The sequence below is a fragment of the Microcaecilia unicolor genome, chromosome 5 (genome assembly GCF_901765095.1).
Source record: "Microcaecilia unicolor chromosome 5, aMicUni1.1, whole genome shotgun sequence".
In the NCBI taxonomy this organism is placed as follows: Eukaryota; Metazoa; Chordata; class Amphibia; order Gymnophiona; family Siphonopidae; genus Microcaecilia; species Microcaecilia unicolor.
The window spans coordinates 5,725,504-5,749,546 of record NC_044035.1 but is presented as its reverse complement, the minus strand read 5'-3'; the positions used below and the strand labels follow the sequence as shown (position 1 = coordinate 5,749,546).

General features: G+C 43.5%; 1 protein-coding gene across 7 annotated transcripts in view; it reads right to left on the bottom strand.

Annotated features, from left to right (window-relative positions):
* The window catches only part of TIAL1 (TIA1 cytotoxic granule associated RNA binding protein like 1), a 232,638-nt gene that overhangs the window by 36,526 nt on the left and 172,069 nt on the right, over nt 1-24,043 (bottom strand). Inside the window, exon 13 of one of the 7 annotated variants that reach the window (XR_003942079.1) lies at nt 10,990-11,093. The exons of the other annotated variants lie outside the window; for them this stretch is intronic. The gene's annotated coding sequence lies outside the window, so the exon portion shown is untranslated. The remainder of the gene's footprint in view (nt 1-10,989; nt 11,094-24,043) is intronic. 7 annotated transcript variants of the gene reach the window in all.

The window sequence follows — 24,043 nt, the reverse complement described above, 5'->3', positions numbered from 1 at the left end:
GACAAATCACTTAGATAGCATTTTAGATAAGGCTGGGGAAGAGCCAGCTGTCTTGATACATGTGGGTATCAATGACATAGGAAAATATGGGAGGAAAGTTCTGGAAGTCAGATTTAGGCTCTTAGGTAGAAAGCTGAAATCCAGATCCTGCAGGGTACCATTTTCAGAAATGCTCTCCATCCCATGCACATGACCCAAGAGGCAGACAGAGCTCCAAAGTCTTAATGTGTGGTTGAGTCAATGGTGCAGGGATGAGGATTTAGATTTGTTAAGAACTGGCCAACATTCTGGGAAACAGGGAGTTGTTCCTAAAGGACAGACTCCAACCGTAACCGGATGGAACCAGGCTGCTGGCATTAACATTTAAAAAGAAGACAGTGCAGCATTTCAAATAAAATGGGCAGGAAAGAAGTCACCCAGAAGCACAGGGCTCAGTGTGGAGTATCCTTAAAGGATACTACTGAAACAGGATCTTTAGGAAATCCTAATGTGAAGGTATTTACCTGTATAACAGGTATTCTCAGAGTATAGCAGGCCATTCATTCTCACAAAATACTAGGACTAGGGGGCATGCGATGAAGCTACAATGTAGTATATTTAAAACAAATTGGAGAAAATTTTTCTTCACTCAACGTGTAATTAAACTCTGGAATTCGTTGCCAGAGAATGTGGTAAAGGCGGTTAGCTTAGCGGAGTTTTAAAAAGGTTTGGACGGCTTCCTAAAGGAAAAGTCCATAGACCGTTATTAAATGGACTTGGGGAAAATCCACTATTTCTGGGATAAGCAGTATAAAATGTTTTGTACTTTTTTGGGATCTTGCAAGGTATTTGTGATCTGGATTGGCCACTGTTGGAAACAGGATGCTGTGCTTGATGGACCTTTGGTCTTTCCCAGTATGGCAATACTTATGTACTTATGCACATGTGGGTGACATCATCCACGTTGCCCAGTGCGGAACACTAAATAGAGTATTACAGCTTTTGAACAGCATGCGCATTCCCACCACGAGAGCATGAGACCTGCAGTACAATAGGATAGCTACCAAACAGGAGACATTTTATAGCAGGACATGTATCCACTCCACCATAGCCAAGATAATGTTCAAGCACCTTTCTGACCTCATTTGAAACTCTCTTTAATGAGTCCCTTATTTTCTTACTCCTGTTACTTTATATCTATATATATATATATATTCCATCTTTGCTTATACCCTAGACTGTCTATGAAAATGTTTTATTATGTATTATGTTGACACTTGTGTATGATACTGTATTGTTTGAATATTTTTATGCTGTAATTGTCTATTGCTTATGTTTGACTTATTCTTGCTGTATACCACCTTGAGTGAATTCCTTCAAAAAGGTGGTAAATAAATCCTAATAAATAAATAAAACATCAAGGGGAGGTGGGGGGTACGTGAGAATGAATGGCCTGCTGTCTTTGGAGAATACCTGTTACAGGTAACTACTTCGCTTTCTCCAAAATCAAGCAGGAATATTCTCATATGTGGAAATCCCTAGTTACCAGGCTCACTGAAAACAAAAGCAGTAGGACAACTGGACCACGCAACGGCAAGTTAAAAAAAACTGATCAACCTGAAAATATATACAAACTGTTTTAATAGTGTAGCCTGGAACAGAACAAAACGGCCTAGGGAGGTGGAGTTGGATTCTAGACACCAAACAAATTCTGCAGAACTGTCTGTCCAAACAGACTATCGAATCAGGTATCGTGCTCAAAGCAGTAGTGAGATGTGAATGTGTGGACTGAAGACCAAGTCGCAGCCTTGCAAATTTCTTCAATGGAGACTGACCTCAAATAGGCTACTGACACAGCCATGGCTCTGACATTCTGAGGCTTGACATGATCCTCAAGAGTCAGCTCAACCTGGGAATAAGAGAATGAAATGCAATCTGCAAACCAATTGGAAATGGTATGTTTCCCAATGGCGACCCCCATCCTGTTGGGATTAAAAGGAAAAAAAGGCTGGGTGGTCTGTCTGTAGGGCTTAGTCCGCTCCAAGTAAAGGGCCAATGCTCACTTGCAGTCTAAGGTGTGCAGTGCACTTTAGCCAGGATGGGCATAAGGTTTGGGAAAGAATGTTGGAAGAATGATCAAATGGTTCAGATGGAACTCCAACACTACCTTAGACAGGAACTTAGGGTGTATGCACAGACCTACTCTGTTGAGATGAAACTTAGTATAAGGTGGATCCACTACTAAAGCCTAAAACTCACTGACCTTGCAAGCTGAAGTAACTGCCACCAAAAACAAGACCATCCAGGTCAAGTACTTCAGTGGACATGAATCAAATGAATCAAAAGGAACATTCATCAGCTGGTTGAGGATGACGTTGAGGTCCCTTGACAAAGGTGGAGGTTTGAAAGGGGGCTTTTTCAACAGCAAACCTCTCATGAAGTGAACAACTAGAGGCTGTCCAGAGATGGGCTTACCCTCTACATGATAAGCACTAATTGCACTGAGGTGAACCCTTACAGAGTAACCTGTCAATCTTGCCCGCTTCAAGAGCCAGGCCAGGCCGTAAGACAGAATCAACCTGGATCTGGATGAACCACTGGACCCTACATCAGAAGGTCCTGCATGAGAGGAAGCTGGACAGGAACTCCGACCAAAAGCCTTCACAGATCCGCGTACCAAGGCCTGCGTGTAAAGTAGAGAGTTAAAATTTTAGTTACTTCTCGTTTTTCCAGAAGACAAACGGTTGAGGCATTTAAGTTAGGTCAGTGTGGAATGCTTTTCTGAATAAATAGATCTTTAATGATCTCCTGAAGTTTAGGTGGTCGTACATTGTTTTCGCATGCATGAAGAAAGACCAGCCCTATGATAAGTGCACAATTTAATAAGTTGATATAACAGAAGAGCGATTTGACAAACAGGCATAACATTGAACAAAAGAAAGATACAAAATTGTGAAAACATAAGGAGGCAGGTAGGGCTATAGTGCAGTGATGGTGACTACAACATATTGCTAAGAGAAGCAAAAACGGTTTCTTTTGGCTTTGATAAGTTAAAATTTAATGCCAAGAAGTGTAGAGTGATAAGCACTTGGGGTGCAGAAACCCAAAAGAGAGATACCGGATAGGAGGGGAGTGAGTAATAAGCTCGACTCAGGAGAGAGGCCTTGGGGTGTTGGTGTCGAAGGATCTGAAGGTAAAGAAACAATGAGACAAGGCGACGGCTGTGGCCAGAAGGATGCTAGGCTGTGTAGAGAGGTGCATAACCAGCAGAAGAAAAGAGGTGTTGATGCCCCTCTAGAAGTCGTTGATGAGGCCCCACTTGGAGTATTGTGTTCAGTTTTGGAGGCCATATCTGGCTAAAGATGTAAAAAGACTGGACACGATACAAAGAAAGGCTACAAAAATGGTATGGGATTTGCGTTGCAAACCGTACGAGGAGAGACTTGCTGACCTGAACATGTATACCTTGGAGGAAAGGAAAAACAGGGGTGATAAGATACAGATGTTCAAATATTTGAAAGGTATTAATCTGCAAACAAAGCTTTTCCGGAAACGGGAAGGCGGTAGTACTACGGGACATGAATTGAGGTTGAAGGGGGGCAGACTCAGGACTAATGTCAAGAAGTATTTTTTCACGGAGAGGGTGGTGGAGATGAAAATGGTAATGGAATTCAAACATGCGTGGGATAAACACAAAGGAATCCTGTTTAGAAAGAATGGTTCCATGGAATCTTAGCGGAGATTGGGTGGCTGCCCATAAATTGTGTTCATCTGAAACATGTTATTCAACAATATAATTTTCAATGGAATGAAAATCAAATCAAGTACCTGGGAGTTCTTTTTAGCCCCACTATTGAAGATCCTATAAATATAACTCTGATAATATAATCAAAATTACTGAATCATTAATTCAAAAGTGGTCCCCTTTGAGGCTTAATTGGTGGGGTAGACTAGAAACTATAAAAATGATGATAGTGCCAAAAATTAACTACATTCTTAGCAAGCTCCCCTATGTTACTAAACCCCTCAATATATAAGAAAGTTGAAGCTAAATTAATACAATTTTTATGGAGTAATAAAACACCTAGAATCTCTATTAAAAAAATTGAAAGCCTGCTCACTAAAAGGTGGTGTCAATTCCCCTAGTTTCTATGAATACCACATATTCTTTCTCCTAAAACAAAACTCAGCATTTATGAATAAGGACCAACATAACACCTCATCATGGTTCTATTTTGAACTACTAAAGCAACCAGACACACCCACACATCTTTTTCCTTGGTCTCAACAGACTAAAGTTTCTTCCAATGTTTTGTATAAAACTCTTAAAACTGTTTTCAAAGAACTTGATTCAGTTGTCACACATCCCTTTACACATTCCATGTACATCCCCCAATTTGGAATAATCCAAAATTTAAAACTAACAATTTTTGTATTAATTGGACTACTTGGAAAAAGGCTGGCATTCGGTCCCTCAATGATGTCATAAAAGATCATTCTTGGCTTCCCTTTTCCCAATTATGTACAAAATATGGTCTCACAAGTTCTCAATACTATAAATGGATTCAGCTCAAACATTGTGTAACTGACTCCTTAGACTTAAGTAAACTACACAATATCCCACTTGCTGGCAACTTTGCAAGTCTTTTATGTCTTCCAAAAAAGTTGAATCCAAATGGTACAAAATACTTCAATTAGCTAAATTCAGTTCGCCAACTAATACCATGCAATCATGGGAACACGATCTAAACGCCCAACTAAATGAAAAAGTATGGGAACATTTTTGGTTCAAAATTACTCATACCACCAAATCAGCGTCCATTTCCCAATCCATGTTTTACTTGGCACATAGGGTCCAATGGACTCCAGCTAAACTCGCCAAGTTGAACACAACTAAAACACAAAACAGTACGAATAAATGTTGGACATGCAAAATGGATGTTGGAAATCTTAAACAAATCATTTACTCTTGTCCATTCATTCAAGAATATTGGAACCCTGTATGAGACACAGTATCATCTACTTTGCATATCCAAGACGCTATATCATATAATATAGTCATATTTGGCAACACTAGACAAATACCAAGCACAACTATTAGACATACTGTTACAGCAAGCCTTAAGAACCCTTTTCTTTTGTTGGAAAGACCTTACCAAAATAACCTATTTAGCATGGTGGAATTCTGTGTGTATTTTAGCTAAATATGAATATGCTGTGGCTGAAAAATATAACTCACTTGTTAAGTACAAAAAAATATGGACTCCTTTACTAGATCAACTACACAATAACCTCTCTACTACTACTACTAACTAGCATTTCTAAAGCGCTACTAGGGTTACGCAGCGCTGTACAATTTAATCATTGAAAGACAGTCCCTGCTTAAAGAGCTTACAATCTAAAAGACAAGAGAACAATCTAAAGACAAGTGAACAATCTAGAGGACGAGTGAACAGTTAATCTGATAGGGTGGATAGATTGGAGGACGAGTGAACAGTTAATCTGATAGGGTGGATAGATTGGGCCATTTCATATTTCTAGAGCGGTTAGGCGCCGAAGGCAGCATTGGAAAGGTGAGTTTTAAGCAGAGATTTGAAGATGGGTAGGGAGGGGGCATGGCGTATGGGTAAAGGAAGATTGTTCCAGGCACAGGGTGAGGCAAGGCAGAATGAGCAGAGCCTGGAGTTGGCAGTAGTGGAGAAGGGTACTGAGAGAAGGGCTTTGTCCTGTGAGCGGAGGTTGCAGGCAGGAACATAGGGGGAGATGAGGGTGGAGAGGTAGTGAGGAGCCGCAGACTGAGTGCATTTGTAGGTAAGGAGGAGGAGCTTGAATTGTATGCGATATCTGATCGGAAGCCAATGAAGTGATTTGAGGAGAGGGGTGATATGAGTATATCGGTTTTGGCAGAATATAAGACGTGCAGCAGCGTTCTGAACGGATTGAAGGGGGGATAGGTGGCCGAGTGGGAGGCCGGTGAGGAGTAAGTTGCAGTAATCAAGGCAAGAGGTAATGAGAGCGTGGACGAGAGTTCTGGTGGTATGCTCAGAGAGGAAAGGGCGAATTTTGCTGATGTTGAAGAGGAAGAAGCGACAGGTCTTGGCAGTCTGTTGGATATGCACAGAGAAGGAGAGGGAGGAGTCGAAGATGACTCCGAGGTTGCGGGCAGATGGGACGGGGAGGATGAGGGTGTTATCAACAGAGATAGAAAGTGGAGGAAGAGGAGAGGTGGGTTTAGGAGGAAAGACGAGGAGCTCGGTCTTGGACATGTTCAGCTTCAGGTGGCGGTTGGACATCCATGCCGCAATGTCGGATAAACAGGCCGATACCTTGGCCTGGGTCTCCGCGGTGATGTCAGGGGTGGAGAGGTATAGCTGGGTGTCAGCAGCATAAAGATGATACTGAAAACCATGAGACGAGATCAGCGAGCCCAGGGAAGAGGTGTAGATTGAGAAGAGAAGGGGTCCAAGGACAGATCCCTGGGGAACTCCAACGGATAGTGGGATGGGAGTGGAGGAAGATCCATGGGAGTGTACCCTGAAGGTGCGGTGGGAGAGATAAGAGGAGAACCAGGAGAGGACAGGGCCTTGGAACCCAAAAGAGGACAGTGTGGCAAGAAGTAAATCATGATTGACAGTGTCAAACGCGGCGGAAAGATCGAGGAGGATGAGGATGGAGTAGTGACCTCTGGATTTGGCCAGGAGCAGGTCATTGCAAACTTTAGAGAGTGCCGTTTCAGTCGAGTGCAGGGGGCGAAAACTGGATTGAAGTGGATCGAGGATGGCATGAGAGGAGAGAAAATCAAGGCAGCGGCTATGAACGGCACGCTCAAGTAATTTGGAAAGGAAGGGTAAAAGAGAGATGGGGCGGTAGTTGGAGGGGCAGGTAGGGTCAAGTGAAGGTTTTTTGAGGAGAGGTGTGACAACGGCGTGCTTGAAGGTGTCAGGGACAGTTGCAGTGGAGAGAGAGAGGTTGAGGATGCGACAGATGGCGGGGGTGACAGTATGGGAGATGGTGTTGAGTAGGTTGGTGGGGATGGGATCAGAGGAACAGGTGGTGCATTTCGAGGAGGAAAGAAGGCGAGAAGTTTCATCCTCGGTGATCTCAGGAAAAGAGGAGAAAGAGACCTGGGTAGGTTGGTTGAGGGAGAGGGTTAAATGGTGAGGAGGTGGTGGTGGCTTGGTCGTGAACTCAAGGTTGATCTTATGCACTTTGTCGCGGAAATAGTCGGCCAGTGATTGAGGAGAGAGAGAAGGGGGAGTAGGAGCGGGGGGCACTTTTAGGAGGGAGTTAAGGGTGGTGAAGAGACGACGAGGGTTGGAGCTGAGAGAATTGGTCAATTGGGTGTAATAGTCCTGTTTTGCACGGAATAGGGAGGAGTGGAGGGAGGATAGCATGAATTTGTAGTGGAGGAAGTCTGAGAGGGTACGAGATTTCCTCCAGAGGCGCTCAGCGGATCGGGTGCAGGAGCGAAGGTAACGGATGCAAGGAGTCAGCCAGGGCTGGGGATTGGTGCGTTTTTTGGGACAGGAGATGGATGGCGCAAGGGTGTCCAAAGCAGAGGAGAGAGTGGTATTGTAAGCGGAGACCGCTTTGTCGACAGTTGCGGAGGACGTGATGGAGGGGAGGAGTTGAACTTGATGTATTACTCCTATGACTACTATGATTTGTTATAGCAATAATTCTTGTCTAGCCTTAACTTGAACATGTACAGTGGGGGAAATAAGTATTTGATCCCTTGCTGATTTTGTAAGTTTGCCCACTGACAAAGACATGAGCAGCCCATAATTGAAGGGTAGGTTATTGGTAACAGTGAGAGATAGCACATCACAAATTAAATCCGGAAAATCACATTGTGGAAAGTATATGAATTTATTTGCATTCTGCAGAGGGAAATAAGTATTTAATCCCTCTGGCAAACAAGACCTAATACTTGGTGGCAAAACCCTTGTTGGCAAGCACAGCGGTCAGACGTCTTCTGTAGTTGATGATGAGGTTTGCACACATGTCAGGAGGAATTTTGGTCCACTCCTCTTTGCAGATCATCTCTAAATCATTAAGAGTTCTGGGCTGTCGCTTGGCAACTCGCAGCTTCAGCTCCCTCCATAAGTTTTCAATGGGATTAAGGTCTGGTGACTGGCTAGGCCACTCCATGACCCTAATGTGCTTCTTCCTGAGCCACTCCTTTGTTGCCTTGGCTGTATGTTTTGGGTCATTGTCGTGCTGGAAGACCCAGCCACGACCCATTTTTAAGGCCCTGGCGGAGGGAAGGAGGTTGTCACTCAGAATTGTACGGTACATGGCCCCATCCATTCTCCCATTGATGCGGTGAAGTAGTCCTGTGCCCTTAGCAGAGAAACACCCCCTAAAAAAAACATTTCCACCTCCATGCTTGACAGTGGGGACGGTGTTCTTTGGGTCATAGGCAGCATTTCTCTTCCTCCAAACACGGCGAGTTGAGTTCATGCCAAAGAGCTCAATTTTTGTCTCATCTGACCACAGCACCTTCTCCCAATCACTCTCGGCATCATCCAGGTGTTCACTGGCAAACTTCAGACGGGCCGTCACATGTGCCTTCCGGAGCAGGGGGACCTTGCGGGCACTGCAGGATTGCAATCCGTTATGTCGTAATGTGTTACCAATGGTTTTCGTGGTGACAGTGGTCCCAGCTGCCTTGAGATCATTGACAAGTTCCCCCCTTGTAGTTGTAGGCTGATTTCTAACCTTCCTCATGATCAAGGATACCCCACGAGGTGAGATTTTGCGTGGAGCCCCAGATCTTTGTCGATTGACAGTCATTTTGTACTTCTTCCATTTTCTTACTATGGCACCAACAGTTGTCTCCTTCTCGCCCAGCGTCTTACTGATGGTTTTGTAGCCCATTCCAGCCTTGTGCAGGTGTATGATCTTGTCCCTGACATCCTTAGACAGCTCCTTGCTCTTGGCCATTTTGTAGAGGTTAGAGTCTGACTGATTCACTGAGTCTGTGGACAGGTGTCTTTCATACAGGTGACCATTGCCGACAGCTGTCTGTCATGCAGGTAACGAGTTGATTTGGAGCATCTACCTGGTCTGTAGGGGCCAGATCTCTTACTGGTTGGTGGGGGATCAAATACTTATTTCCCTCTGCAGAATGCAAATAAATTCATATACTTTCCACAATGTGATTTTCCGGATTTAATTTGTGATGTGCTATCTCCCACTGTTACCAATAACCTACCCTTCAATTATGGGCTGCTCATGTCTTTGTCAGTGGGCAAACTTACAAAATCAGCAAGGGATCAAATACTTATTTCCCCCACTGTATACTGATGCTTCGTCATTGTTAACCTGTTATGTTGGCTAATTGTATTTATTTTAGCCATTTTGTTATCTTCTATAAAACACAATAAAAATATTGGAACTAAAAAAAATGTTTTGTTATAAAATTATTCTTAATTTAAAATTAAATGTTCATAGTTGATCCACAAGCATTTGTTTTTTGAATTTTAAAGTTAGAAAACTATCTTTAAACCTTTAACCTATCTATTCTTATGGTTCTTCCCATTTTTAAAAATTTGGCTTTATGTGAGTGGGGAGTCAAGGTCCCTTTCTTTATAGTCCTGAAATAGTTATTATTCCCACAAGACTAACTGTAGGTGCTTTGGGATTGGTTTGCAGTGACATCTGTTCATTTTTAAATTTTTGGAATTGACAGTGTAGTAATAAAAAATAAAGCATAAAAAATGGAGGAAAGCTATATAGCAGAACACAGTTCAAAGTGTGGTAGCTTCAAGGATGCTGTTGACAGATGAAAATTAAAATATTCTAACAGAGACGATGTTTAAGATATTATTGCCCCATCCATACATTAAAATCCTCACAGTAAACTTTATTAAAAGAACCCCCTGTTAGAAAAATAGAGTGGGTTAATACAAGTCATAGATCTGTTATCTATATTATCCCATGCTTCTGGAATAAGCAAAGTATCATTATAGTTTCATACAGAAACTGGATTACATATCTTTTAAGTAGAGAGGTGTGGTAGCCGTGTTAGTCCACTCTGAAAGGTTATCAATAGAAATCAAACAAAATAAAACATGAAAAAGAAAATAAGATGATACCTTTTTTATTGGACATAACTTAATACATTTCTTGATTAGCTTTCGAAGGTTGCCCTTCTTTGTCAGATCGAAAATAAGCAAATGTGTTAGTTGATAGTATATATAAGTGAAGCTTCTAAGCATTTCAATGACAGTCTAGCATGGTGGGGGTTGGGTACATCAAAGCATTTCATGTCATTGATATTCTAACAGGATGGGTGTGGGTAGTTGAGAGGAGCGTGATAAACTATCAATGAAATGAGGAGCGTGATAAACTATCAATGAAATGAAATACTTCGATGTACCCAACCCCCACCTTGCTAGACTGTCATTGAAATGCTTAGAAGCTTCACTTATATATACTATCAACTAACACATTTGCTTATTTCCGATCTGATGAAGAAGGGCAACCTTCGAAAGCTAATCAAGAAATGTATTAAGTTATGTCCAATAAAAAAGGTATCATCTTATTTTCTTTTCCATGTTTTATTTTGTTTGATTTCTATTGATAACCATATCTTTTAAGGAACTAATGTAGAATCGGCTGTTCTAGAAATTTTGGGGATGGTTAATTGAACATAGGAAACTACTGAAGTTCCAGAAGGCATTTAGAAAAATCAGTTTGGAGCAGGACCACTAGCTGTAATGAGACTGTATGTGACTACAGATGTCAATATTCAGTGTTTTGTATAAACGTTTATGTTATGTTACGATTGCACAGATTATTTTATGCATTGTATTTTCATGTGCTCTTTATTATCACCCACTGAAAGTATTTGCTTGATAAAAAAGGGCTATAAATTTAATACAATATAAAAAAAGCTGAGGTAGTTCAGGTGCATTTATATAAATATTAGACAAATATGAATGATTTCAAATTATCTAAATCAACTGCTAATAAGCAGGTTGTGAACAGGAACAAAAAGAATACCTTTAGGTGTCTATATACAAATGCCACAAGTCCAAAAATTAAAATTGGAGAGTTAGTGTGTATGGCAATCAATGAAATACACACATAAGAGGCATCTCACAGACCTGGAAGAAAAAGGACAACCCATGGGACATGGTGATACCAGGGTACAAAATATATCAAAATGACAGAGCAGATCGAACTGGTATTATGGTGCCACTATTTAATAAGGACTGCACAGAGTTAAGTAGCATTTAATTTTAGCTTGAAACAAAGTTCTCCCTGGAATTTCTAATGATAAAGAAAACTTGCTTACCTGTAACAGATGTTTTCCCCAAACACCAGAATTAATCATTCATACAACTGAGCAACCTCACTACATGGCACCAGGATGGAAAAGCACCTTTACGTTCAGAATTAAGTGAAAGATTCTGAGTATTCTTTATCCTTCATGTATGCAGCAGTCATATCAGTGCCTCAGTTAGTTCCATAGGTCAAAATGACATGCAACTCTTGGGGAGTTGACATGGCTTGTGACCAATCCAACGGTCTACAGAAAACACCTGTTAAAAGCAAGCAATTTTGCTTTTTCTATTGAGAAACAGATTTAAAAAAGAAAATAAAAGCGAATATAAAGCAAAACTCAGTTGCGAAGAGTAGTTCTCTTCCTGGGCTTGACGAAGCGCAGAGGAAACACAGTCGCACCTAACCGTGGAGAAAAAAAGAACTAAAGAGGCATGCTCGCGTGGCGGACAGAAAGTCGTTCGCGCTGCTTGTGTGACGGAATTCCCTGGAAAGATTTTATTTTGCTTGCAAAAGTTTTTGCTGATTCCTGGACCGCTGCGGACGTCGGCCCACATTTGTACCCCACATTTTCCCACCTATTTGCAGGCTCAATGTGGCTTACATGGTACCGTAGAGGCTGTTGCCAATTCGGTTGATAACAGATACAAAGTATGTGGTGATCATGTAACAAGGGGTCAAAAGAGGTAAAGATTATGCATTGTCCAGTATGATCATTGGTTAAGATATGTTGCTGGGTACTGAGATTTTATGTTGGATCGTTGGGATAGGCTTTTTTAAATAGGTGAGTCTTAAGTGATTTCCTGAAGTTTAAGTGGTCATGGAATTGTTCTCACTTTGTTTGGGAGTCCGTTCCATAGTTGTGCGCTTATGTAGGAGAAATTGGATGCGTAGGTTGTTTTGTATTTTAGTCTTTTACAGTTCGGATAGTGTAGGTTTAGGTATGATCTTGATGATCTGATTCTGTTTCTAGTTGGTAGATCTATTAGGTCTGTCATGTAACCTGGTACTACGCCGTAGATGATTTTGTGTACCAAGGTGCAGATTTTGAAGATGGTCCGTTCTTTGATTGGGAGCCAATGCAGCTTTTCTCGTAAGGGTTTGGCACTTTCGAAGTGTGTTTTCCCATATATCAGTCTGGCTGCTGTATTTTGGGCGGTCTGGAGTTTTTTTGTGACTTGTGCTTTGCAACCCGCATCGATTCCGTTACAGTAATCTGCATGACTTACGAAGAAAGGTTTTAGTCGTTTGAGTTTCCACATTGCATGGAACATCTTCTTTATCACAATATTTACTTGGTTCTCTAGTGTGAGGTTCCGATTAAGTGTGACCCCGAGTATTTTTAAGCTTTCTGAGGTAGGGAGAATGATTCTGGGGTAGTTATGGTAGCTGGTTTGTATTTGTTGTGTTGTGATTAGAGGATGAGGCAGTGTGTTTTTTCAGTGTTCAGTTTCAGTTGGAAAGAGTTTGCCCAGGAGCCGATGATGTTAAGGCCGTCATTAATTTTATTGGTTATTTCTGTCAAGTCCTGTTTGAAGGGGATGTATATTGTGATGTCATCTGCATAGATGATATGGGTTGAGACTTCGACTGGACAAGGACTTTGACACTGGAATCATCATCATGTTGAAGAGAATTAGTGATAATGGTGATCCTTGAGGTACTCCGCAGGCTGCTTTCCATGGTAGTGATATATTTCAGTTTGATTTTACTTGGTATGTTCTGGTGGTAAGAAAGCCCTTAATCCAGTTAAGTACGTTTCCACCAATCCCAAAGTGGTCAAGGAGTCTCAGTAATATATTGTGGATTACCATGTCGAATGCGCTCAACATGTCAAATTGGAGGAGTATGCTTTTAAATATGGCTATTTCCTGCTTGAATTTGGTCAGGAGAGTAACTAGTACAGTCTCAGTGCTATGGTGGGAGTGGAATCCTGATTGTGAGTCGTGTAGTATGGAAAACTTGTCCAAGTATTCCGTGAGCTGTTTAGTTACCAAGCTCTCCATCAATTTTACTACTAAAGGAATAGACGCAACTGGTCAGTAGTTGGTGAGATCATTTGTTTTTTTTCTTAGTGTCTTTAGGTATTGGGGTAAGATGTTGCTAAATTCCTTGGAGAAGGAGCCTTGTTGTAACATGAAGTTAAGGTAGGATGTAAGATCTTCTATGAATCGGTTGGGAGCACATTTAAGTAGGTGACTGGGACATGTGTCCAGTTTGCAGTGGGTTTTGGCGAACCTTCGAGTCGCTTGTGTGACTGATTCGGTGGTAAGTGAATTGAATAATGACCAGGTTCGATCAGCTGGGCATCCACCCAGGGTTAGGTCCAGGTTGTCGAAAAAGTTTTCGATATCGGTGTTATGATGAAGAAGGGTGCTGCATAGTTTTGTTATTTTGTCTTTGAAGTAGGTGGCCAGATTGTCTGCATGTGGGATGTCTGTGTTGGATGTGGTGACTGGGGTGGTGTCTAATAGCTTATTTACGAGTTCAAATAGTTTCTTGAGGTCTTTGTTGTCCAGTCCTAGTTTGGTTTTGTAGTAGGACCTTTTGGTTTGTCTTATTGCATATTTGTATTTTCTGTGCATTTGTTTCCAAGCATTGAGTGTGATTTCGTCTTTTGCTTTTTTCCATGCTCGTTCTAGTGTTCTGGTTTGTATTTTGAGTTTTTTTTAGTTCGTCATTGTACCAAGGTATTGAGTTTTGTCTTCTTGATGTTCTCGTTTTTAGAGGTGCTATTTCATTTAGTATTGTTCTGCATCTGTCCTCCCATTGTGAGGTATTGTGTGGAGTCAGATCTTGTCTTCCATCCGTTGGTGGTTGTGGGCTGGTGGTTGGGAGGCGGGGATAGTGCTGGGCAGACTTGTACGGTCTGTGCCCTGAAAATGACAGTTACAAATCAAGGTAAGATATACACAAAAAGTAGCACATATGAGTTTGTCTTGTTGGGCAGACTGGATGGACCGTGCAGGCCTTTTTCTGCAGTCATCTACTACATGTATGTATGTTGTCATATATCTGTTGCCAGAATATTTGTGGGTCTATTTGCCCTCTCATAGTGTAGGTTGTTTGTTCTGATGTTCGAGTTAATCCTTTCTTACGCCAGTTTAGGAGTAGGTTCATTTGGCAATGGTCGGTCCATGGTTTTTCTGACCACTTGATGTTTGTTATTGATAGGTTATGGTCTGTGTGCTAGGAGGTCCAGTGTGTGTCCCTTATTGTGGGTGGTTTGTATTTGAGGCCATTTGAGGTCCCAGGACTGTAAGAATTCATTACATTCACGTGCATTGGCGGAATTGGGATCTTCTAAGTGGAGGTTTATGTCGCCTAATATTAATATGTTGGCGTTATTAACACAAGTGTTTGAGATGAAGTCCGTGAAGATTGGCTGGCTTTCATTCCAATTACCGGGTGGTCTGTAGAGTAGAATACAATTCAGTTGATCAGTTAGAGATTTGTTTTGGATTCTGATTGATGCAATTTCTAGTTGAGGTGTTATGGACTCAGCGGTGGTTTCGGTAGTGAATTGTTCTCTCTGTATTAGTGCAATTCCTCCGCCTCTCTTTATTGATCTGGTCCAGTGGGTGATTTTATATCCTGGAGGACAAAGTTCAAGGAGTATGGGGTCCTTTTGATTGTGGATCCAGGTTTCACTGAGGAAGATGAGATCAAGGTTTTCTGAGTTGATCCAGTCTGATATTGGTGTTGTTTTGTTGACTACTGATCTGGCATTAATGTAGCCTATTTGGATATTTTGGTACAGGGCTGTTAGGTTTGGTGATGTATGGATTCTTGTAAGTTGCCTTTCGTTGTGTATTTGTTGTGATCATTCGTGTTGTTTTGTTGGTGTTGACCGTGTTTGGACAATTTTCTTTTGGTTTGGTGGGTGTCCGTTAATGTAGTGTAGAATGTTTGATCAGTCTTTGGTGGATTTGTAGGATGGGTATAGTGTTGTATTCAGCAAATGGGACAGATAGTGTTAGGTGGATCAATGTGAGTGAATATATTGCTAGAGAGAATCCACAAAACGTGGAGAACTCAGTAGATCCCACGTGGCGTAAAGACAAAAACAAAAAGAGATGGGAATATAAAAGCCAGGCTATCCAAAAATTGGAACCAAACCGAAATTAAAACAACCAGCGTTTGTTAATTTACAGACAAATGATAATAAAACAGACAAATGATAATAAAACAATTGTTTTATTATCATTTGTCTGTAAATTAACAAACGCTGGTTGTTTTAATTTCGGTTTGGTTCCAATTTTTGGATAGCCTGGCTTTTATATTCCCACCTCTTTTTGTTTTTGAATATATTGCTAGAAATATTTTGATTATATTCATAATGGTGTCAGTTTGGGATATATGGGTTACTCACAGTCAGATGCTCAGGTTGGTGTGTAAGCGCAGGGTCCCGTAGTTCTGGTCAGCATTTAGCTAGTTGGAAGCTACGAGGTTTTGTTAGGGAGGGCAGTTGGTGCAATTTGAGCTGCCTGTTAGGTGGGTTCTGTGAATCTATTAGCATTTTGCTGGTTGGAGGTAGTATTCCATAGAAAGGAGGAGGACAGTAGATTTAGTTGGTCTTAGTATGAGGCTCTTAAACTATATTCCACTAAAAGAAGGAAGAAAGTAGTTTGGACGATTCTCATTTGTTGTATCCGCAAAAGAGGAGAAAGAAGTAGCTAAGATGAGTTTTTTTCATGAGGTATTTGGGCGTTTCCGTCTGTTGTAATCCATGGAAGGGGCATAGATGAACCTTCTCAGGAGGTACCTGGGGTAATTTGGCTGCTCCCATTGCTTTGCTCCTCACCTCCGTTGAAGGAAAGAAAGTAGCTGAACCTGTTTAGGAGGTAGTTGAGGTAATTGGCTGCTCCTGTCGCTATGCTCCTCTCTGCTGCTGCAATTCTTCGAGTCGGGGCATGCCGGCCCGATTGCCACGTTGTTTCCTTCTCTCCGTTCTTCACCGCCGCTACGGACGGCCAAATCGTGGGCGCCGTCAGCTGGGCTCGAGGATGTCTCAGCGTCCGTGCTCAGAATGGGTCCCGCCTTGTTTCCGGTGTCTCTCCGGCTCTTCCACTGGTTCTGTGGGGCTCCAGCCTCGTGGTGTGCCGCGTGGGAAATCCGGTGGCCCTCGGGTGGGGAATGTAGTCGCCCTCCGGTGCTTTAGTTGGGAGATAGGGGAACTAGTCGTCCCGCATTGATGTTCCTCCACGGCTCCCGTTGGCCTTAACGTGGGAGAGAGTCAGGTTACCTCTGTCGGCTCTGGGGCAGCGTTGGTCACCCTTCTCGCTGGACTTTGATGGCCAGTCTGGTGAGAACAAGCAGCCTGCTTGTCCTCGGAGAACCATCTACTCCTGGAGCCTTCAGTACAGGACTCTGTTGAATCACCCCACAAATTTCATCAGCCAATACTGGCCGATTCAGCATATCTCTATCTGCCTGTCATAGGATCGGCAACATTAAATTATCCAAATAAAGATCATTAGGTAGTCTCTCACCCCCCGGGGCACTGTAAAGTTTTTTTGTAATAAGAGTGGAATATGTGACATAACTCCTTATCAGTATGGACTGATGTACCCTTTCCTGTTTGCATAGTCAGGATTCTGGAGTGGCCTGTTTTAACTGCTATGAGACGTGCCAACATGCGTCCCCCCTTTATTCCCATGTCTACAGAGCATATATTTATAGTAATTGTGTGATTTGGAGGCCCTCTGGTGTATAAGCTCATTCAATGTCGTTTGACGTTCTAACACTTCCTGCTTGTCCCCTAAGGAGTGCAATTGGCCAAACCTCCGCCGGGCCATTCCCAACAAATGGCCCAGTCAAAGAATCTCTCTTCCTGTGGCAGGTATAGCTGATAATTTCGCCTCTTAAAACAGCCTTCGCGGTCTCCCAATAAAGGACTGGGTCCAACTTATGTTCAATATTATGGGATTTATACTCTCTCCAACATTTGAGTACTGCTTGGAAAGCTTGATTCCTATATAATTCCACCAGGAAGGACCAACGCCACACCCATCCCGTAGGCCTGACCAAATTACAATCCATCCAAACCCATGAATGGTCCGAGATAACATAGGGTCCAATATCCGACTTAATTACCGAACCAAAAATGTGCTTCGAGACCAGCAAATAGTCAATACGTGCCTGGGTGGAGTGGGCTCGTGACAAGTGGGCTCCCATACTCCTCGCTCAGTTGGTCGCGGAGGTGATGTCGGGCTACTACTCTCACCCTCCTGTAAATTTCAACCCATTCTTTCACTGCTTTTCTTCCTTCGAAGTTCACTCGATCCGTCTATTCGCTCCTCTACCTCTCCGGGTAGCAGTCATTTATCGACCCCCTGCTAAATCCCTCTCTTCCTTTCTCACTGACTTTGATGCCTGGCTCTCCTTCTTTCTTGAACCTTCATCTCCTTCCCTCATTCTTGGGGATTTTAACTTTCATGTTAATGACTCCTCTAACTCTTATACTTCTCAATTTCTTGCCTTAACATCCTCCTTCAATCTTCAACTGTGCTCCACCGCCCCTACTCACCAGAACGGCCACTGTCTTGATCTTGTATTCTTCTCCAACTGCTCACCCTCCAATTTCCTTGCCTCAAATCTTCCCCTATCTGACCATCATCTTTTAACTTTCACACTTAGACACCCTCCTCCTCAGTCCCGTCCTATTCTAACCAACACGTTTAGGAATTTACAGGCTATTAACCCTTCTACCCTGTACTCCAGTACCTCTAATCTTTTCTACTACTACTTAACATTTCTAGAGCGCTACTAGGGTTACGCAGCGCTGTACAAATTAACAATTAAGGACGGTCCCTGCTTGGAAGAGCTTACAATCTAAAGAACGAAATGTCAAGTTGGGGTAGATAAGTATTCCTGAGAAGAGGTGTAGTGATTAGGTGCCGAAGGCGACATTGAAGAGGTAGGCTTTGAGCATTGATTTGAAGATGGGTAGGGAGGGGACACGGCATATGGGCTCAGGGAGTTTGTTCCAAGCAATGAGGCTGTCTCTTCCTATAATACTATATATACAATGAGGCTGTCTCTTCCTATAATACTATTCTGTCATCTACTCTGGACACTCTCGCTCCTCCCGTGTCTCGTCCTGTAAAACATATCAAACCCCAGCCTTGCCTGACTCCTACTGACCGCTACCTATGCTCTTGAGCCCGCTCTGCTGAACGCCTTTGGCTTAAATTACTACTACTACTACTACTATTTAGCATTTCTCGTGCCCATGCTAACATAGTAACCATAGTAGATGACGGCAGAAAAAGACTTGCACGGTCCATCCAGTCTGCCCAACAAGATAACTCATATTTGCTGCTTTTTGTGTATACCCTACTTTGATTTGTACCTGTGCTCTTCAGGGCACAGACCGTATAAGTCTGCCCAGCACTATCCCCGCCTCCCAACCACCGGCTCTGGCACAGACCGTACAAGTCTGTCCAGCACTATCCCCGCCTCCCAACTACCAGCCCCGCCTCCCGATCTTGACTAAGCTCCTGAGGATCCATTCCTTCGGCACAGGATTCCTTTATGCTTATCCCACACATGCTTGAATTCTGTTACCGTTTTCATTCCCACCACCTCCCGTGGGAGGGCATTCCAAGCATCCACTACTCTCTCCGTGAAAAAATACTTCCTGACATTTTTCTTGAGTCTGCCCCCCTTCAATCTCATTTCATGTCCTCTCGTTCTACCATCTTCCCATCTCCGGAAAAGGTTTGTTTGCGGATTAATACCTTTTAAATATTTGAACGTCTGTATCATATCACCCCTGTTTCTCCTTTCCTCCAGAGTATACATGTTTAGTTCAGCAAGTCTCTCCTCATACGTCTTGTAACGCAAATCCCATACCATTCTCGTAGCTTTTCTTTGCACCGCTTCAATTCTTTTTACATCCTTAACAAGATACGGCCTCCAAAACTGAACACAATACTCCAGGTGGGGCCTCACCAACGACTTATACAGGGGCATCAACACCCCCTTTCTTCTGCTGGTCACACCTCTCTCTATACAGCCTAACAAACTTCTAGCTACGGCCACCGCCTTGTCACACTGTTTCGTCGCCTTCAAATCCTCAGATACTATCACCCCAAGATCCCTCTCTCCGCCCGTACCTATCAGACTCTCCCCGCCTAACACATACGTCTCCCGTGGATTTCTATTCCCTAAGTGCATCACTTTGCATTTCTTCGCATTGAATTTTAATTGCCAAACCTTAGACCATTCTTCTAGCTTCCTCAGATCCTTTTTCATGTTTTCCACTCCCTCCCGGGTGTCCACTCTGTTACAGATCTTAGTGTCATCCGCAAATAGGCAAACTTTACCTTCTAACTCTTCGGCAATGTCACTCACAAATATATTGAACAGAATCGGCCCCAGCACCGATCCCTGAGGCACTCCACTACTCACCTTTCCCTCTTCCGAGCGAATTCCATTCACCACCAACCTCTGGCGTCTGTCCGTCAACCAGTTCATCATGCTGACTTCATACACTTCAAAATCTTGCTGACCTCCTTCCAATCTGCTCTCCAACTTGCCAAACAGGATTATTATATCCAATTGACTAACTCTATTGGTTCGAACCCTCGACGTCTCTTTGCCACGTTAAACTCTCTCCTCAAAGTGCCTTCTCCTCCAACTCCCCCTTCACTTTCTCCCCAGACTTTGGCTGATTACTTTCATGATAAGGTTCACAAGATTAAACTTGAATTCGCAACCAGCTCTCCTCCACCCCCTCTTCCCTTAGTCTACTCTCTCAACCCTCTTACTCCTGCCTCCTTTTCTTCCTTTTCCGAAATCACTGAAGAAGAAACTTTACTTCTTCTTTCATCCTCAAAACTAACCACCTGCCCCACTGACCCTATCCCCACACATCTACTCAACACTATCTCTCCTGCTGTCACCCCTTTCATTGGTCATATCCTCAATTTGTCACTTTCCACTGCAACTGTCCCTGATGCCTTCAAACATGCCGTAGTCACCCCACTCCTCAAAAAACCTTCTCTGGATTCTACCTCTCCTTCCAACTATTGCCCCATCTCCCTCCTCCCTTTCTTATCCAAGATACTAGAACGTGCTGTCCACAGTCGCTGCCTCAACTTTCTTTCGTCTCAAGCTATTGATCCACTTCAATCTGGCTTTCGCCCCCTTCATTCAACTGAAACAGCACATGCTAAAGTCTCCAATGATCTATTCCTGGCTAAATCCAAAGGGTTCTACTCTATCCTCACCCTTCTCGATCTTTCTGATGCTTTTGACACTGTTGATCACAGCCTACTCCTTGGCACACTGTCCTCACTTGGATATCAGAACTCTGCTCTTTCCTGGTTTTCTTCTTATCTTTCTCAGCGTACTTTTAGTGTATACTCTGGTGGATCCTCCTCTTCCTCTATCCTGCTCAGTGGGTGTACCTCAAGGATCTGTCCTAGGACCTCTCCTTTTCTCCATCTATACTTCCTCCCTTGATGCTCTGATCTCAGCCCACGGTTTTCAATATCACCTTTACGCTGATGACTCCCAGATCAACCTTTCCACACCAGAAATCTCGGCAGAAATCCAGGCCAAGATATCTGTCTGCCTGTCTGACATTGCTGCCTGGATGTCTCACCGCCACCTGAAGCTCAATATGTCCAAAACTGAGCTCCTTATATTCCCACCTAAACCAACCTCTCCCCTTCCCCCACTCTCTATTTCTGTCAACAACACGCTCATTCTTCCTGTCTCATCTGCTCGTAACCTTGGGGTCATCTTCGACTCCTCCCTCTCCTTCTCTGCACATATTCAACAGATTGCAAAAACCTGTCATTTCTTCTTCTATATCATCGCCAAAATTCGCACTCTCCTTTCTGAGCACGTTACCAGAACCCTCATCCACACTCTCATCACCTCTCGCTTGGACTACTGTAACTTGCTTCTCACAGGTCTTCTACTCAGCCATATCTCTCCTCTTCAATCTGTTCAAAATTCTGCTGCTCGATTAATATTTCGCCAAAGTCGCTATGCCCATATCAGCCCTCTTCTGAAGTCACTTCATTGGCTCCCTATCCGTTTCCGTATACAGTTCAAGCTCCTCTTATTAACCTATAAGTGCATTCACTCTGCTGCCCCTCACTACCTCTCCACCCTCATCTCTCCCTACACTCCTTCCCAAGAACTCCGTTCACTAAGCAAATCTCTCCTAATTGCACCCTTCTCCTCCATCGCTAACGCCAGACTCCGTTCCTTTTATCCTGCTGCACCTTATGCCTGGAATAGACTTCCTGAGCCATTACGTGAAGCTCCATCCTTGGCCGCCTTCAAATCCGGGCTAAAGGCCTACCTGTTTGATGCTGCTTTTAATTCCTAACTTGTCACCTGCTCGTAACCTTATCTTGTCTTCCTCTCTTCAATAGTCCCTTTTCCCTATATGTCCTATCTGTCTGTCTCGTAACCTTGTCTTCCTCTCTTCAATAGTCCCTTTTCCCTATGTGTCCTATCTGTCTGTCCTACCCTTATCCCTGATTTGTCCTGTCAGTCTGTCCTGATTATATTGTAAACTCTTTTGAGCAGGGACTGTCTTTTCTTCATGTTCAATTGTGAAGCGCTGCGTACAACTGGTAGCGCTATAGAAATGATTTGTAGTAGTAGTTTGTAGTAGTAAGTGTGTAAAGTCTCTCTTCTGTGGGTGGAGCACTCGCCAGACATCGACTAGGTCTAATTGTCTGCATAAGTTGGGTAGCCCCCTTCCCTCCTGATAACCTGCAGTCTTCACTGGGTGGGACTTATCTAGCATGGGGTCTAAAACTGTGTTAAAGTCTCCTCCCACCAAAACATTCTCCACCTCACTAGCCAGTAACTTTGATGTAATAATTTTATAAAAGCGGCGATCGTATTGGTTAGTGGAGTATACATTCCTTTGTACACATTTCTGACATTCTATTATAGCCTCACAAAGTAAAAATCTACCCCCAGGATCTATAAAGAGTGGGCTAACTTTGTCTACTATTCCTTTGCTGAATAAAATGGTGACTCCTTCCTTCTTCCCCTGTGCTGCAGCTGCCACACAGTCTCCCACCCACCATGTTATATGTTTGGCATGCTCAACAGTAGACAAATGTGTCTCCTGTAGGAGGGCAATGTCAATTCGAAGGTGTTGAAGATGCTGCAAAATCTTTGAGCATTTAATGGGGGAATTAATACCCCCTACATTCCATGTTACCACCTTCAGGGCTCATCCCACCCACCAGCTCTAACTCGCACCAGGAACCCCTTACCTAAGTGCAAGGGGGGGGGGGGGGTCGCCCCAGCCCTCACCCCCTCCCATGATCTCTTTCCCAAAGACCACACGTCCCAAAACCAAAGAGCCAACAATCCTATTGCGCTCCCCAACGAGCATAAAGTGAACGTCCCTAGTTCCCAGCCCCCAACCCTAAACACCCCCCTTCCCCTTCCTAAACATCACTACTCCCCCTTCTACCCTGTCCCCCCCCCCCCCAACTGAACCTTTTTTGGGTTCCCTGCATGGAACCGTCACGTACACCACCACCCACCACACATCCCTCAGATTCAAAACCTCGATAGCAGATGTACCGACCTAAAAAAAAAAGGGGGGGGGGGGGGATTACATGCAATGTAAACTTGTACATTAAGGAACATTTAAAACTTTGCTGTCCAGCTTGCAGATTCTCACAAGATTATCAGCGAGCTCCCCAAGTTGCAGTTAAGTTTGTACCTGAACTAGGCCTTGTAGTCAGGCTTTTGGCAAACTTTCCAATCACCAAATTCCATAGCTTGGAAGATCTCTCTAATCATAACACCAGACATTCATCCTGCGTGACCAAAACTGACTCTCACCCCTGGGTGATCATTGATCTAAAGTGTTCAGAAATTCCTGTGCCTGTTCCACCGTATTGTAAGTCTTAGTTTCAGCTTGATATGTCACTCTCAGTTTAGCCGGGTACTGCAAGACGAATTGGATCTTGTGTTCAAAAAGACGTGAGCACACCGGCGAGAATCGCCTGTTTTGTGCGGCGACTGCAGCTGAGTAATCTTGAAAACATAGTATTTTCTTATCATGATGTCATAATTCCTGGTCATTCCTCAAGGCTTGCAGTATTGCTGCTTTGTGTGCCAAGTTCAAAAAGGCGACAAATCACAACTCTGGGTCTCGTATCATGTTGTGGTTGGGGGCCTACACAATGAACCTGCTCCACCTGTAGTACTCCCAGTGTGGCCGGCAATTTTAACTGCTGCGTCAGCCAGGTCTCAATAAAACCTTGTAAATCATTATCCCCGAGTACCTCCGGGAGCCCGACAAAGCGTAAGTTGTTTCTGCGGGATCTGTTTTCCAGATCCTCAATCTTCTCTTCATACACAGTCACCAACTTCTGCAAGCGTGCTTGCTCCTCCTCCATCTTTGTTACTTAATCCTCCAAGGACCCATGTCTTTGCTGGTAAGCTGTAAAATCCTTACTTGATTGCCCCATGTGGTCTTGCAGCTGCTCTAGCTTGATATCAATGGGGCTAAGTCGCTTCTCAAACAGTTTCATGGCCCCCCTTACCTCTGCGGCCACCTCTGCAACCCAGGTCGATCCGACTGTAGAAGTGGACGGGCTCGCTGGTGCCGCCATCTTGTCCTCGTAGGGCTGAACTTTCTCCTTCTCTCATCTCGCTCCCTTCGCTGCCATGGACTGAGGAAAGTTTGTGCCCAATCACTCTGTAAGCCTCCCAACGCCAAGCAAACCCAAAGCAACCAAATTTAAAGGTCGAATACGCGGTGAGTTGAGGG